A 16,103-nucleotide genomic window follows, 5' to 3' on the forward strand; every position below is an offset into this window, starting at 1 on the left:
CTGAAAAGATAAACAAAATTGACAAACCTTTAGCTAGACTCACCAAGAAAAAGAGAGAAGGCTCAAATAAATAAAATCAGAAATGAAAGAGGAGAAATTACAATAGACACATCAGAAATACAAAATATTGTAAGAGAATATTCTGAAAAGCTATAGACCAAGAAATTGGATAATCTAGAAGAAATGGGTAAATTCTTAGACTCATACAACCTTCCAAAACTGGATCAAAAAGAAGTAGAGAATTTGAATAGACCAATCACCAGTAAGGAGATCAAAACATTAATCAAAAACATCCCCAAAAATAAAAGTCCAGGACCAGACGGCTTCCCTGGTGAATTCTATCAAACATCAAAGAAGACTTAATACCTATCCTTCTCAAACTGTTGCAAAAGATTGAAGAGGAGGAGAGGCTTCCTAACTCATTCTACAAAGCCCACATTATTCTGATACCAAAACCACACAAGGACAACACAAGAAAAGAAAATTACAGGCCAATATCACTGATGAACATAGATGCAAAAATCCTCAACAAAATACTAGCAAATCAAATACAACAATACATTAAAAAGATCATGATCAAGTGGATTTTATTCCAGGGATGCAGGGATGGTTCGACATCCTCAAATCTATCAACGTGATGCACCACATTAACAAAATGAAGAATAAAAATCACATGATCATCTCAATAGATGCAGAGAAACCACTTGGCAAGATACAGCATCCATTTATGATAAAAACTCTAAATAAATTGAGTATAGAAGGAAAATACCTCAACATAATAAAGGCCATATATGACAAATCAACAGCTAATATCATTCTCCGTGGAAAAAACCTGAAAACTATCCCTCTAAGAACAGGGACCAGACAAGGATGCCCACTTTCACCACTCTTATTTAACATGGTATTGGAAGTCCTAGCCAGAGCAATCAGGCAATAAAAAGAAATAAAAGCGATCCAAATCGGAAAAAAAGTGAAACTGTCACTTTTTGCAGATGACGTGACTCTATATACAGAAAACCCTAAAGAATTCACTAAAAAACTTTTAGAAATAATAAACGAACACAGTCAAGTCATAGGATACAATATCAACATACCAAACAGTTGCATTTCTATACACTAACAACAAAGTAGCAGAAAGAGAGATTAAGAATACAATCCCACTTACAATTGCAACAAAAAGAATAAAATACCTAGGAATAAACTTAACCAAAGAGGTGAAAGATGTGTATACCAAAAACTATAGAACACTGTTGAAAGAAAGTGAAGATGACACAAAGAAATGGAAAGATATTCCATGCTCTTGGATTGGAAGAATTAACACAGCTAAAATGTCCATACTTCCTAAAGCAATCTATAGATTCAATGCAATCCCTATCAAAGTTCCAACGACATTTTTCACACAAATAGAACAAAGAATCCTAAAATATATATGGAACAACAAAAGACCCCAATAGCCAAAGGAATTCTGAGAAAAAGAACAAAGCTGGAGTTATCACACTCCCTGATTTGAAAATATACTACAAAGCTATAGTAACCAAAACAGCATGGTACTGGCACAAAAATAGACACACAGATCAATGGAACAGAATCGAGAGCCCAGAAAGAAACCCACATCTCTATGGACAGCTAATTTTCAACAAGGCAGCCAAGAGTATACAATGGAGAAAGGAGAATATCTTCAATAAATGGTGTTGGGAAAACTGGACAGTCATATGCAAAAGAATGAAAGTAGACCATTATCTTACACCATACACAAAAACTAACTCAAAATGGATTAAAGACTTGAATTAACACCTGAAACCATGAAACTTCTACAAGAAAATATAGGCAGTATGCTCTCTGACATCAATCTTAGCAGCATATTTTCAAGTACCATGTCTGACCGGGCAAGGGAAACAAAAGAAAAAAGAACAAATGGAACTACATCAAACTAAAAAGCTTCTGCACAGCAAAGGAAACCATGAAAAAAAGAAAAAGACAACCTAACAACTGGGAGAAGATATTTGCAAACCATATATCGGATAAGGGGGTTAATATGCAAAATACATAAAGAACTCATACATCTCAACAACAAAAAAACCAACAACCCAATTAAAAAACGGGCAAAAGATCTGAACAGAGATTTCTCCAAAGAAGATATGCAGATGGCCAACAGGCAATGAAAAGATGTTCAACATCATTACCCATAAGGGAAATGCAAATCAAAACTACAATGAGATTTCACCTTACTCTGGTCAGAACGGCTATAATTAACAAGACAGGAAACAAGTGTTGGAGAGGATGTGGAGAGAAGGGAACCCTCGCACACTGCTAGTGGGAGTGCAAACTGGTGTAGCCACTATGCAAAACAGTATAGAGTTTCCTCAGAAAATTAAGAACAGATCTACCATATGATCCAGCTATTCCACTGCTGGGTATTTTTCCAAAGAACTTGAAAACACAAATGCATCAAGATACATGCACCCCTATGTCCATCACAGCATTATTCATAATAGCCAAGACTCGGAAGCAACCTAGGGACGAATGGATAAAGAAGATGTGGTGTACATACACAGTGGAATACTACTCAGCCGCAAGAAATGATGAAATTTGGACATTTGTGACAACATGCATGGACCTTGAGGGTATTATGCTAAGTGAAATAGTCAGAGGGAGAAAGTGAAATACCATATGATCTCACTCATAAGTAGAAGATAAAAACAATGACAAACACACACATAGCAACAGAGATTGGACTGGTGGTTACAAGAGGGGAAGAGGGAGGGAGAAGGGCAAAAGGGGTGATTAGGCACCCATGTGTGGTGATAGGTTATAATTAGTCTTTGGGTGGTGAAAGTGAGGCAATCGTCACAGAATCTGACATATAGTACGATGTACACCTGAAACTTATATAATGTTATAATCCACTATCACTGCAATTTAAAAAAATGTTAAAAAGAAATATTGCCAGATAGTTCCAAATCTGCATATCTGGGCAAGTGACCTGCCCCCACCCCAGGAGAAGAGAGAGAGTGTACTTTCTTTAAAGAGTCTAAAAGAGCGAGTTTCCAGACTAAAAGTATCCAGCAGTGCCCAAAACAATGAATTAAAATAAACCTACATCAAGGTACATCATTGTAAAACTTCAGGACACTAGGAACAAGAAAAAGAAGCTACAAGCTCGGGGAGGAGGAGCTGGAGGAGGAGTCAGCATGGCTCTGGAAGAGACTTCTTCAAGAAAATTAAAGTAATGAAATCCTGATGGGTCTAGGTGTCTGAACATATTGAGCAGAGACAACTGGTAAAGAATTTAGTGCATATGAAAAATTACACCAAAAAATTATTATTAACTCCAAAGATCACAAAAGTTTGTACAAAAAAGAAGTAATCACATATTTAGATCATTATGACTTTTAAAACATAAATTCATTTAAATGTATCATTCAATACAAACGAGTTCTCATCATTATACGTTTTCTTTATATTTAAAGGGACAGTTACTACTGTGTAAAGCATCCACAAATATTTCATGGTTAAAGTAGAATCTTGGTATTCAAAAAGGTTAGGAAGCATACCTAAGGAAGAGGAGATTACTGTTGAAAAATTATGCAGGAAAATGCCATTGTGATATTTAGAGGCAAGAATTGTAGAAAAGAATCAAGAAAAAATTCAGAAAGTAGAAGTGGTAAGATACAGAAAACCAACTGAACAGTAGACCAGAGGTGATAAGACCATGACAAAAAAAGAGAATTTCTAAACTCAAAGTGGTATATACGTATACAAATTTAAAATCAAAAAGACATTAATTTAAATTTGAGTATTGTTAGGATATAATTGTGATAAGGCTTATTTAAGATGGCACAACTATTTTTCAGGTATAATTTATTCCGTAATAATAATAATAGCTAATACTAGCATTTAATATATGCTACACATTTCTAAACACAACATAGAGTTCATTTAATCTTCACATAAACCTATGATGATAGTACTGTTCTTTTCCCCATTTTTACAGATGAAAATTAAATCACAAAGAGGTAAATACGTTGTCCAAGGTTACTCAACTAGTAAGTATTAAAACCTTGACATAAACATAGGCATTCTAACTTCACGATCCACACTCTTTTTTTTAAAGATTGGAACCTGAGCTAATAACTGTTGCCAATCTTCTTTTTTTTTCATTCTTCTCCTCAAAGCCCCCCAGTATATAGTTGTAAATTCTAGTTGTGAGTGCCTCTGATGGTGCTATGTGGGACGCCACCTCATCGTGGCCTGATGAGCTGTGCCATGTCCATGCCCAGGATCTGAACTGGCAAAACCCCGGGCTGCCGAAGCAGAGCGCGTGAACTTAACCACTCGGCCATGGGGCTGGCCCCACTATCCACGCTCTTAACCGCTTTATATGCAGTGGAAGTTTAAATCAAGAAAATTGTTTGAGTGCCAGGCACAAACTAAATGCCTGCATTTGTTACAGGGATTTTAAAAACAGAGTCTGTTCCAGGTATATTCAGAAAAGGGGTAGATTAAAACTAAAGTGCAGAAATGCAATTTGTAATAGCAAAATACTGATAAAAAATAATTAGTAATAGGTGATTGGAGGTACCACAGTTTATGCAACCACACAGAGGAGTACTGTGCAGCTTTAAAAAGGAATGAAGATGACCTCCTCTGTACAGTTTTAGAGTTATTTTGAGACTATAAGCAAAAACAGTGTCTAGAGTTTTCTTTTGTTTAAAGAGTACAACATAGATGGCAATGGGAAAATAAACCAAATTAATAAAAGTGGTTATGTAGCGGGAAGAGGGAGAGAGGATAGAATCTAGATCGTTCAGGATGTCTGTTTTGTACTTTTGCCTTTGGAGCTGTATAGATGTTTTATATGATTTAAAATAATAAAGTAAAAGCAGTTCCTAAAGATAAAAAACAAGCTGAAACAATTGAATCTAACTGTTAGTATGTCTGTGGCATAGCCATTTGAGAAGAATATTTTAAGTAACCTTAATACATAGTCTTTTACATATACATCCATAGTGGGATGTAACAACAAAAAGAAACACAAGGAAATTATAAATTGCATTCAATAGTGTTATTGTTATTAGTAATATTGGTATTGTTATTTTGAAACCCATTTGTATATATGTGGACATTTTTATGTAGTAGTTAGAAGCAAATAAGATTATTAGAATCTGGGATTTTTCATAGAAGAAAGATGGAAATATAAAATCAAAGAAGTTATGTAACATGCTATAATCTTAAGTTGGACTTGGTGGATTTATGGTATATACTTCTCAGGACGAGAAGAATAGATTTGCTAATGCTGTCTAATCAAAGACGTAGAAGAAGTGTCAGTCCAGTGGTAAAAAGCACGGCAGCCTAGATTGTGGTCTGTATACATTGTTTCCTGCTGGTTGACTCCAGAGCCCAGGCAGGAGATCCGCAGGATAGACTGGAGAGATCTCTGTGCCAGAAGGAAGAGAAGGAGGGGTTCTGTGAAAAGGAAGTAGGGATCAACTTGAAGGAGCTCCCACTGGCTGATGATGGGACAGTTTGACCTATTGACTCGTCAAAACAAAACTAAACTAAATGGATTAAAATACAGCAAACTTGTTAAAACCCCTGAGAACTTAATGATTTCCCCCAAGAAGATTGTTATGATTTAAATTCTATTAATATCTGTAAATTAGCTTGTTTTTAACTATCTGTGAATACTTTAGTTGTCTTTAGTGTTTTTTCCTTCTTGTTTGTCTGGCAATCTGAGTGTATGTGCGTTTCACTTGAAATATACAGAATTGTTTATTACCACTGAAATCATTAGATGCATTTTTCAAAACTTTGTTTAGAAGTGAAAACAATACTGCTGATCAAAATGTTGGTAGGATTTCCGTCCTAATGGAAGAACCTTTTTCACTGTGGAGATTGTCAGAATTTGAACCTGTGGCTTTTAAATCACAACTGCAATATCTTCCTTGGAAAGTGGACTGTAGAATGTTCTGTGTGTGGAAATAATATAGGACCATTCCATATGGATTCTCCCACAGGCATGTCAAATTCGACATGTCCAAAATGAAACCTCATTATTATTAACAGTAGCACAATTGTATTCATCTGGATAACTCATTCCAAGTCACAAAATACAATAGTCTATTTTTGCTCTTAACCATTTGCTCCTAAAGCAGGCATACTTATCTCTCCATCCAATTTTCATAACACTGTAATTTTCTGCTTCAAAGAAGTTACTTCCAGATATTGTCAGAAATTAGTATAACAATCACATTTAGTCAAAAACGTTATATAGCATACTATATTAAGAAACAGTATCTGAGTATTAAAAATGAAAATAATGAGCTAATATTTAAAATTATTATTAAAGCTTTACTGGAACTCTGAGAATAGGAAAATGTCAAAAATTCTGAGTTCTCTCAGCTTTTAAGTACAAGCATAAAAGCACCACTGTCCTAAAATATTCCTTTATATAAAAAACACAATTTATTCACAATAATTAGTATATTCCTAGTATTTAATATCCATTTAATGAATAATAAAACAGTTTTTGAAATTTCAAATTAAATATACAGATTTAGCTATAGGAATAGTTATATAAAAATACAGTCTTAAAAACATATTATTAGATTGTCGATTTTTCTCTTTTTTCTTTTTTTGCTAAAGATGATTAGCCCTGAGATAATCTTCGTCTTTTTTTGCTTGAGGAATATTAGTTCTGAGCTAACATCTCTGCCAATCCTCCTCCACTTTACATGTGGGTTGCCGCCACAGAATGGCCAACAAGTGGTGTAGGTCCGCACCCGGATTCCAAACGTGTGAACCCAGGCTGCCAAAGTGGAGCACACTGAACTTAACTACTATGCCATGGGACCAGCCCCTAGATTGTCAATTTTTAATTCAAGTATTTATATCTTATCAATGACTTCCTACTGGCACACTTACAAAGAAATTGGTTTAATCCGTAACATATTAAATGTTACAAATATTTTAATAGATATTTGGATGATAACTGATTTGCACTCAATTGGTCAATTAAAAAAATAGGTACAACTAGGGTACAAAAAATGACATTACCTTCTTTCACTGAAAAGGAGAAGCAAATAGATTTTTCGAGTAAAATTGTAAGGGTAATGTTGTACATTACGTAAATTTGAAATTTTCCATAATAAAATTTTTTAAAAGATTGTGTTATTCTAAAAAGCAAGAAAGAATTAAATACAATTAATTTTAAAGAGCCAGCTGAGATATATAGTTCTTGATAAAGCCTAAACTCTATCATGTGTAAATCACCTACCTAGTTTAAAAAATTTAATCTATTGTTTATTTTAAATAAACATTTATTTAGAAAAAATGGTCAAAGAAATAGGCAGAATAACTTGGTTTGTTTTTCTTACAGTCAAAGATGTTAGCAACCAAATAAATTATTTGGCCCACAAATGTGGTAGCGCCTGTTTTCCCCCAGAGGGAGATGATATAATTAGATAACTATATAATTAGATAACAACAGCCAACACTTATATTAGCTGATTACATGCTAGGCATTGTTATAAACGCTTCATACATATAAGCTTATATAATCCTCACTTCAACCCTAGAGTAGGCAAAGTTTTCATCGCCATTTTACACATGCAAAGTAAGGAACAGAGATTAACGTGCTCACCTCACACAGCTGTGAAGCAGCAGAGCCGATACTCAGACCCTGGAAGTTTCACTTCAGTCTTATCTGCTGTGCTATACTGACTCTCATTATTTTGCAAAAATATAATTAAAAACAAATAGTAAGAAGTAAATATTTTCCTTAGGAAATATCCTAAAAACTTGCCTCATTTTTCAAGTGAATTTCACAATGTTCATTCCATATGACTCAGAACAAGCTGTCTTTCAACAATTACTTTACTAATAATATTGCAGAAAAGCAGGAAAAAAAAACACTTCCAATTCAAATTTCTTCTGGGAAGTGGTTAAACATAAGAAACAACCTCTTTTGTTCATCTGTTAGAATACACATATCATAATTTAACAGAGGATTTCACATAATGCATAGTTACAGATTATTAAAAATCATATAGTATGACCCTTTATATAATAAATGAGAGAATTTAAGCCCAGAATGTACTCAAGAACTGTTTAAGTAGTAGCTGGGTGTGCAAACCAAGGCACAGGTCAAGGAGAGAACAACATTCCAAACGCTCCGTTGGTATGCTTGAGACGGCATTTCTACTGGGCAGTGATAACCACGGTGCAATCCTTAACAGAAGAAACACAAATTTCTGGGCTTCCAAATGACTTACAGTGTACACATTTAGAGAGAACACATATTTACTAAATTCAGGATTATGAAGAAGTTTACAACCTAGTAGAAGAGAAAGAAAAAACACACACACTGAAAAATCTACAAAGACAACATCAAAATGGCACGGCATTTTCTCTCAAATTTCTATCATTCTCATGTTGCCAATCAGTTGCTCCTCAAATAGTCAGAATTAAGTCCAAAGTGTCAATTCCTTGTTAGCTCCTCTATGTCCAGAGAAGAAATTATCATTAAAGCAAAAAATGAAACTACTATTGTGTCAGACAGATTAAGTTCCTCAATAGCCACTACATCAGTTTGGTAAGGGTATAAGTGCAATAAAAGTTCACAAAAACACTTTAGTAAACAGCATGTCTAATGTTACTTATAAGCTTTGGAACTAGAATATTTTGAAATTAGTACACTGAGGATTGAGAGACACGTGGCAGAAGACCAGGCTCAAGTATCCAGGGTCTCAACAGCTACACACACGTTCCTGTCATTACTCCTTCGGGCCCACATGCTGCTTGGCAATAGTAGCTTACATTCTCACCCTTAACTCCTAATCTGAAAAAGAAACCAAAGAACCTATAAACGAAAACCAAAGAGTTCTGCCATATTTTCTCTCTATTTGCCCTCTTTTTAGTTTACATTATGTTGGTTTTAAGTTCCTACTGTGATTTCAAATATAAAACAGCAAAAATCAGTGTGCTGAAGAATACATTATGTTTGATAAATGGACTTTCTGGGAAAATTCAGAATTAACCAAAGAACATTTTATTTCAATTCTTGTGAAAAGCCTTTCTACATTATAAGAATTCTCTTAAAGCCTAAGTCATTATTAAATATGAACTTAACATCAGTAAAATATAATTCATTTAAGAATGAATACTGAGAGGAATAATACTCATCCTCCTCCCAAAAAGAAGTGCCAGAGGTACCAGTCGTCCTGTAATGCACCTCTGCCTCAGGGCGACAGGCATCAGGCAGCTCTGACAACTTTGTCTCCTTTTTGACTAAAAACAGCAAGGTCACACGCCAGTTTCCTACACTCTTCACCTAACATTATATCTACAGCTTCAATCACTGCTCTTCTTGCCAACTTTCTCAGAAAACAAACAAACTCTTGCTCCTTTTCCAAGCTAATTCTTCCACCTACAGTCTAGATTTGAAATCCCAATCCCTTGTGTCATCTGGAACCACCCTCCCTTGTACTGGATTACCTTTATTTACAAAACCTACTCAGTCCAGGTTCTGATCATTGCCTCTACACACAAAAAAGCCATCATTTTACTTTTTAACAGTAAAGGCTTGTTATGGGCTGTCTTGCATCTCTCAAAAAGAGATGTTGAAGTCATAACCCCAGGTACCTATGAATGTGATCTTCTTTGGAAGTAGTGCCTTTGCAGATGTAATTAAGTTAAAATGAAGTTATTAAGGCAGGCCCTTAATCCACTATGACCAGTGCCCTAATAAGAAGAGAAAAAGAGATACAAGGAGAATGTCACGTGACACTGGGGGCAGAGACTAGAGGGATGCATGTACAAGCTAAGGAAGCCAGTGACTGCTAGCAACCAACAGAAGCTAAGAGAAAGGCATGGCACAGACTCTCCCCTAGAATCTTCAGAGCGCGCATGGCCCTGCCAACATCTTGATTTCAGATTTCTAGTTTCCAGAACTCTGTGACAAAGACAATCACTATTAAATATTATAAATTAATTTCTGTTGTTTTACGCCACCCAGGATGTGGTAGTTTCTTACGGTAGCCTAGGAAAGGAATACAGTCCTTAATGACACTGTCAAGTTCCTTCTTTTTCTCATCATTTTAAGATTTAACACTTCAGTAACCTGGCATATGACCCTCTCCAATTGATAGACACCAAAGGTTTTAAATAACACCATTACCCCCACCCTCAACAATCCTCACAGTATTTTCTCTTAGTTCTTGTTCAGTTCTCTGCAGTATTTAACACTGTATTAAGCCTAATTCATGCTTCTAGGGTTGCCAGAAATAGCAAATAAAAATACTATGTTTTACCTGGCAACCCTAACCACTACGAAACTTTTAAGATTCAGCTCCTATCTCAACTCCTCCCTAAAAAATATCCTCTGTAAAATGCTAGGTTAGATGACCCCTTCTACACTCCTAGAGCAACGTAAGCAAATAGATAGTAATGGTTCCAAATAGGAAGTGCTCATGAAAATCACCTGGAGAACTTTTAAAAAGAAATACTAATTTCTTATGTACTACTTGAATTTTCAAGAAGTTCGCCAGGACACATCACATCATGGCAGCGTGAGAGGATCCTTTTTTTGTTTTTTTCACTTTAATCACAGTGAATAAAACATTCATAACCCAACAAGGGCTCCTTTGCATAACACAGCAGGACGCCAGAAAGGTCCACACATCGGTACCTACAAAGGTGGATGAATTGGAGTACAGAGAGGAAGCTGAACAGGGGAACAGCAGAGACAGAGCGCAGGATCCTGGCTCTCAGCTACAGCAGGTGAGCCGGCAGCCCCCAGCCCCAGAGAACTGGGTGGGCAGCAGAAAAGGCACGCATGTGACTCGAGACAGCCAGCTAGCCACAGCAGCACCTGTGGCCATGGGAAATGGAGCAGCAGTGGAGGTGGAGCCCCATGATCCTGAGCACCTCCCATCCCCCAGCCTGGGCTAGGAGCCTGGTAGCAGCAGCACAAGTGCACACAGAACTAAGACATTCCCACCACAGCAGGTGACCACAAGGTAACAGGCAAGAGGTAAGAGGGTGCCCCACATACCAGGCTTCCTCCCCACCCTCCCCCTTCCTCCACCACAGCAGAGAAACATCCCACTCAGGTGATCCCAGACACGGCTAAAGGGCCAGCTATCCCTGTGCTCCTAGTGGCAAAGCCAGCAACCACAGAGACACCGCAACAGCAAGGCATCAGTGACCCCAGAACGGCAGGCAGCAGAGGAAAGGAGCACCAGCAACACCCCAAATAGAGGTGAGGAGAACATGCAGGACCTCACATAAAGCCAGAGGCAGCACACGTGAAATATATCAAAAATTAGCGCTATAGGGCCACCTACTGAAAACAAAAGAAAGGCTTCTAATCTCCAAGTAGTTGAAAAGTTTGAATCAAAACAAAGCTATACCTAAATAAAACGTATTTGATAAACCAAATGTGCTGGCAGAGGAATAACTCAGCAAGCACCACAAAAAAACCATGGTACCATGGCAATACATAAAGAAAACAACTCTCCAAAAGCCAAACATAAAGGCATGGAAGATTGTGATCATAAAGAATTCAAAACAGCTGTCACGAAAAGAACTCAATGAGCTACATGAAAACTCAGAAAGACAGCTCAATGAGCTCAGAAATATAATCAATAAAGAGAAGGAATACTTTACCAAAGAGATAGAAACTCCAAAAAGAGATGGAACAGAAATTTTGGAGCTGGAGAACTCAAAAAATGAGATGAAGAATGCATGAGACAGCACTGGAAATAGAGCAGATCATATGAAGAAGAGAATAAGTGAGCTCAAAGATAGAAACCTAGAAATGATGCAGGTAGAAGAGGAGAGAGAACTAAGACTTTTAAAAAAGGAAGAAATTCTACAAGAATTATCTGACTCCATTAGAGAGGGCAACATGGGGGTAGCCTAGCCTCTTTCATAAGGGTACCTCATAGCTTCTCTGGTGAATTCTACCAAACATTCCAAGAAGTCCCAATACCTAGTCTTCTCAAACTCATCCAAAAAACTGAAGAGGATGGGAAGCTTCCTAACTCATTTTAAGAGGCCAACATTACCCTGATGCCAAAACGAGACAAGGGTGACACATAAAAAGAAAATTACAGGCCACTATCACTGATGAACATAGATGCAAAAATCCTCAACAGAATATTAACAAATCAAATACAACAATACATTAAAAGGATCATACACCACAATCAAGTGGGAGTTACTCCAGGGATGCAAGGATGGCTCAACATCAGCAAAGCAATCAACGTGATACACCACATTAACAAAATGAATTTAAAAATCACATCATCATCTCACTAGATGCAGAGGAAGCATTTGACAAGATTCAGCATCCATTTATGACAAAAACTCTCAATAAGATGGGTATAGAAGGAAAATACCTCAACATAAAAAAAGCCGTATATGACAAACACACAACTAAAATCATACTCAATGGTGAAAAACTGAAAGGTGTCCCTCTGAGACAGGAAGAAGACAAGGACACCCACTCTCACCACTCTTATTCAATATAATGTTGGAAGTCTTAGCAAGAGCAATTAGGCAAGAAAAAGAAATAAAAGGGATCCAAATTGGAAAGAGAGAAGTAAAACTGTCACTATTTACAAATGACATGATTTTATATATAGAAAACTCTAAAGAATCCATCAAAAAACTATTAGAAATAATAAATGAATACAGTAAAGTTGCAGGCTACAAAATCAACATATAAAAATCAGTTGAATTTTTATACACTATCAACGAACTAGCAGAAAGAGAGATCAAGAATACAATCACAACAAAAAGCATAAAACACCTAGGAGTAAAAGTAATCAATGAGGTGAAAGACCTGTACACTAAAAACTAAAAGACACTGAAAGAAATTGAAGAAGACACTAAGAAATGGAAAAATATTCCATGCTCATGGATTAGAAGAACTAACATAGTTCAATGTCCATATTACCTAAAAGAATCTACAGATTCAACGTAATCGCTATCAAAATCCCAAGGACATTTTTCACAGAAATAGAACAAAGAATCCTAAAATTTATATAGAACCAGAAAAGACTCAAAACACCCAAAGCAATTCTGAGAAAAAAGAACAAAGCTGGAGGTATTACACTCTTTGATTTCAAAATATACTACAAAGGTGGGGTAATCAAAACAACATGGTACTGGCACAAAAACAGACATACAGATCAATGCAACAGGATTGCGAACTGAAAAATAAACCCACACATCTATGGACAGCTAACTTTTGACAAAGAAGCCAAGAACATACAGTGGGGAAAGGAGAGTCTCTCCAAAAACTGGTGTTGGGAAAACTGGACAGACAGCTACATACAAAAGAATAAAAGTAGACCACTATTTTACACCATACACAAAAATTAACTCAAACTGGATTAAAGACTTGAATGTAAGACCTGAAACGATAAAACTCCTAGAAGACATAGGCAGTATGCTCTTTGACGTTGGTCTTAGCAGTATCTTTCTGAATATGTCATCTCAGGCAAGGGAAACCAAAGAAAAAACAAATAAATGGGACTAGATCAAACTAAAAAGCTTCTCCTCAGCAAAGGAAACCATCAACAAAATGAAAAAACAACCTACCAACTGGGAGAAGACATTTGCAAATCATGTATCAGATAAGGGGTTAATATCCAAATTAATATATAAAGAACTCATAAAACTCAAGAACAAAAAAACAAACCCGATTGAAAAATGGGCAGAGGATCTGGACAGACATTCTTCCAAAGAAGATATATAGCTGTCCAACGGGCAGATGAAAAGATGTTCAACATCACAAATTATTAGAGAAATGCAAATCAAGACTACAATGAGATACCACCTCATGCCCATCAGAATGGCTATCACTAAAAAGACAAGAAATAACAAATGTGGGAGAGGATGTGGAGAAAAGGGAACCCTCGTACACTGCTGGTGGAAAAATGGAACTACCACATGATCTAGCTATTCCACTTCTGAGTATTTGTCCAAAGAACAAGAAAACACTAATTCGAAAAGATGCATGCACTTCTATATTCATTGTAGCATTATGCACAATAGCCAAGACTTGGAAACAACTTAAGTGCTCATCAACAGATGAACGTATAAAGAAGATGTAGTGTGTATGAAACACTACTCAGCTATAATAAAAGATGAAATCTTGCCATTTGCAACATGGATGGACCTTGAGGGTATTATGCTAAATGAAAGAAGTCAGATTGAGAAAAGACAAAAACTGTATGACTACACTCATATGTGGCAGATAAACACACACATACATAGATACAGAGAATAGACTGGTGGTTACTAAAGGGGTGGGGAGGGGAGGGTGAAATGGGTAAAGGGCACATTTGTATGGTCTTGGATGGCAACTAGACTCTTGTTGAGGAACACAATGTAGTCTATACAGAAGGTGAAATATAATCATGTACACCTGAAATTTATACAATGTTATAAATCAATGTTACCTCAATAAAAAAAAAAAAGGAAAGAAAAGTTCACCAGGTGATTTTGACAAACCTCTAATCCAAAACTGCTATTTATATAACACTGAATACAGACTGGTTGTTTACTTGCTCCCCCACAAAAGAAGAATTAGTTAAGAGGAGACACTGTGATTCTCCTATCACCTATACCTAGCAGAAGAAAGCACTGAGTATCAATATGACGGGTTGGCAAAATTATACCCATGGGCCAAATCCAACCAACTGTATGATTATGTAAATAAAGCATTATTGGATACAGCCACACTCATCCATATACATATCACCTACGACTACTTTCAACCTATAACAGCATAAATAAAGAGCCAAGAAAAAGACTACATAGCTCACAAAGTCTAACATATTTAATACCGAGTCCTTTACAGAAAAAGTTTGCTGACCCTTGACCTATATGGTGAATGACTGAATAATCAGCAATGACACTACATGCAATCAATTTGAAAGTCAAATTAACATGTGTATTAACATAGATATCTGGAGCTTTATATATGCATATGTGTGTATAAAAATGTCTGAAGAACACATAAAATAGTACAATGCTTGAATAAGTTCAAACTGATGATTACTCTTATTAGATGCATAGCAGTTATCATCTTAGTTAACATGAAAGAAGACTTTACCACCTGCACACACTTTTACCCACTTAGTTCCCCAAATATACTGTGATTATTGTGATTAGCTAAATACATTTCTTACAATGAACCTCTTTGGGCAAACACTTTTTCATTTCACAGGGAACAAATCAAATAGTTTTTAAGATCTAAAGCAATGACATTGTTTTCACACCATAAATGTTATCTTGTTCTGATAGGTACTCTTCACCTAACCAGTTCTCATATCTGACTTAGAACATAGCTAAGAAATTAGAAACAAAAAAGGGATACTTTTACAGCTACACTTCTTGCAAAGTCCATACAGAAAGAATCTGTGTGTATAAATATATATATACATACATATACATGTAAAGACATTTTTATATTTACATAAACATGTTTATATGTAAATATATAACTTACTTGATACTACTTATATCTTTAATATATAGATATAATATATAAAGATAATATACAACTCAGCCTGTTAGTTCTTTATTACACATAATTATATACACTATATAAAAATAATATATATCATTAATCTGAAAAGAATACATAAAGATTAACTCAGAGCCTACTGGTTTTTTTTTTTAATTGAGATATAATTGACACATATTATACCAGTTTCAGGTGTACAACATGATTCAATATTGGTTCTTAATTATACACACTCCATACAAACTTGGTACTCTGATTTCAATAGTCAATCCAAAATAAAAGTACCAAATTTTAATGATAAAAATTTTTCCCCAAAGCAGGCTAACAAACTAGAGGGGTAAGAAGTATCACATGTCACCAGTCTTTGGGTAACTTATAAAAGTTTTTAAAGCCTTGCTACACAAAGTCATTTTTTTAGGATGGGGGAAGGCGGAGGGACCTTGGTTGGCATCCCATCAGCAGGGACCTTCTTAGAAATGTGTGATCTGCTTTTAAGAACATCCTCAGGTGATCTGTATGCACATCCAAATTTGAGACCTCTTGATCCAAAGACATTAAACCA

The 16,103-nt window shown here is 35.9% G+C and overlaps 1 protein-coding gene across 3 annotated transcripts in view; it reads right to left on the minus strand.

The window, feature by feature from the left end:
- Positions 1-16,103, minus strand: part of IPO11 (importin 11) — a 225,219-nt gene that overhangs the window by 105,763 nt on the left and 103,353 nt on the right. The gene's annotated exons all lie outside the window — the stretch shown is intronic.

The sequence above is a fragment of the Equus quagga genome, chromosome 9, assembly GCF_021613505.1.
Source record: "Equus quagga isolate Etosha38 chromosome 9, UCLA_HA_Equagga_1.0, whole genome shotgun sequence".
Taxonomy (NCBI): domain Eukaryota; kingdom Metazoa; phylum Chordata; class Mammalia; order Perissodactyla; family Equidae; genus Equus; species Equus quagga.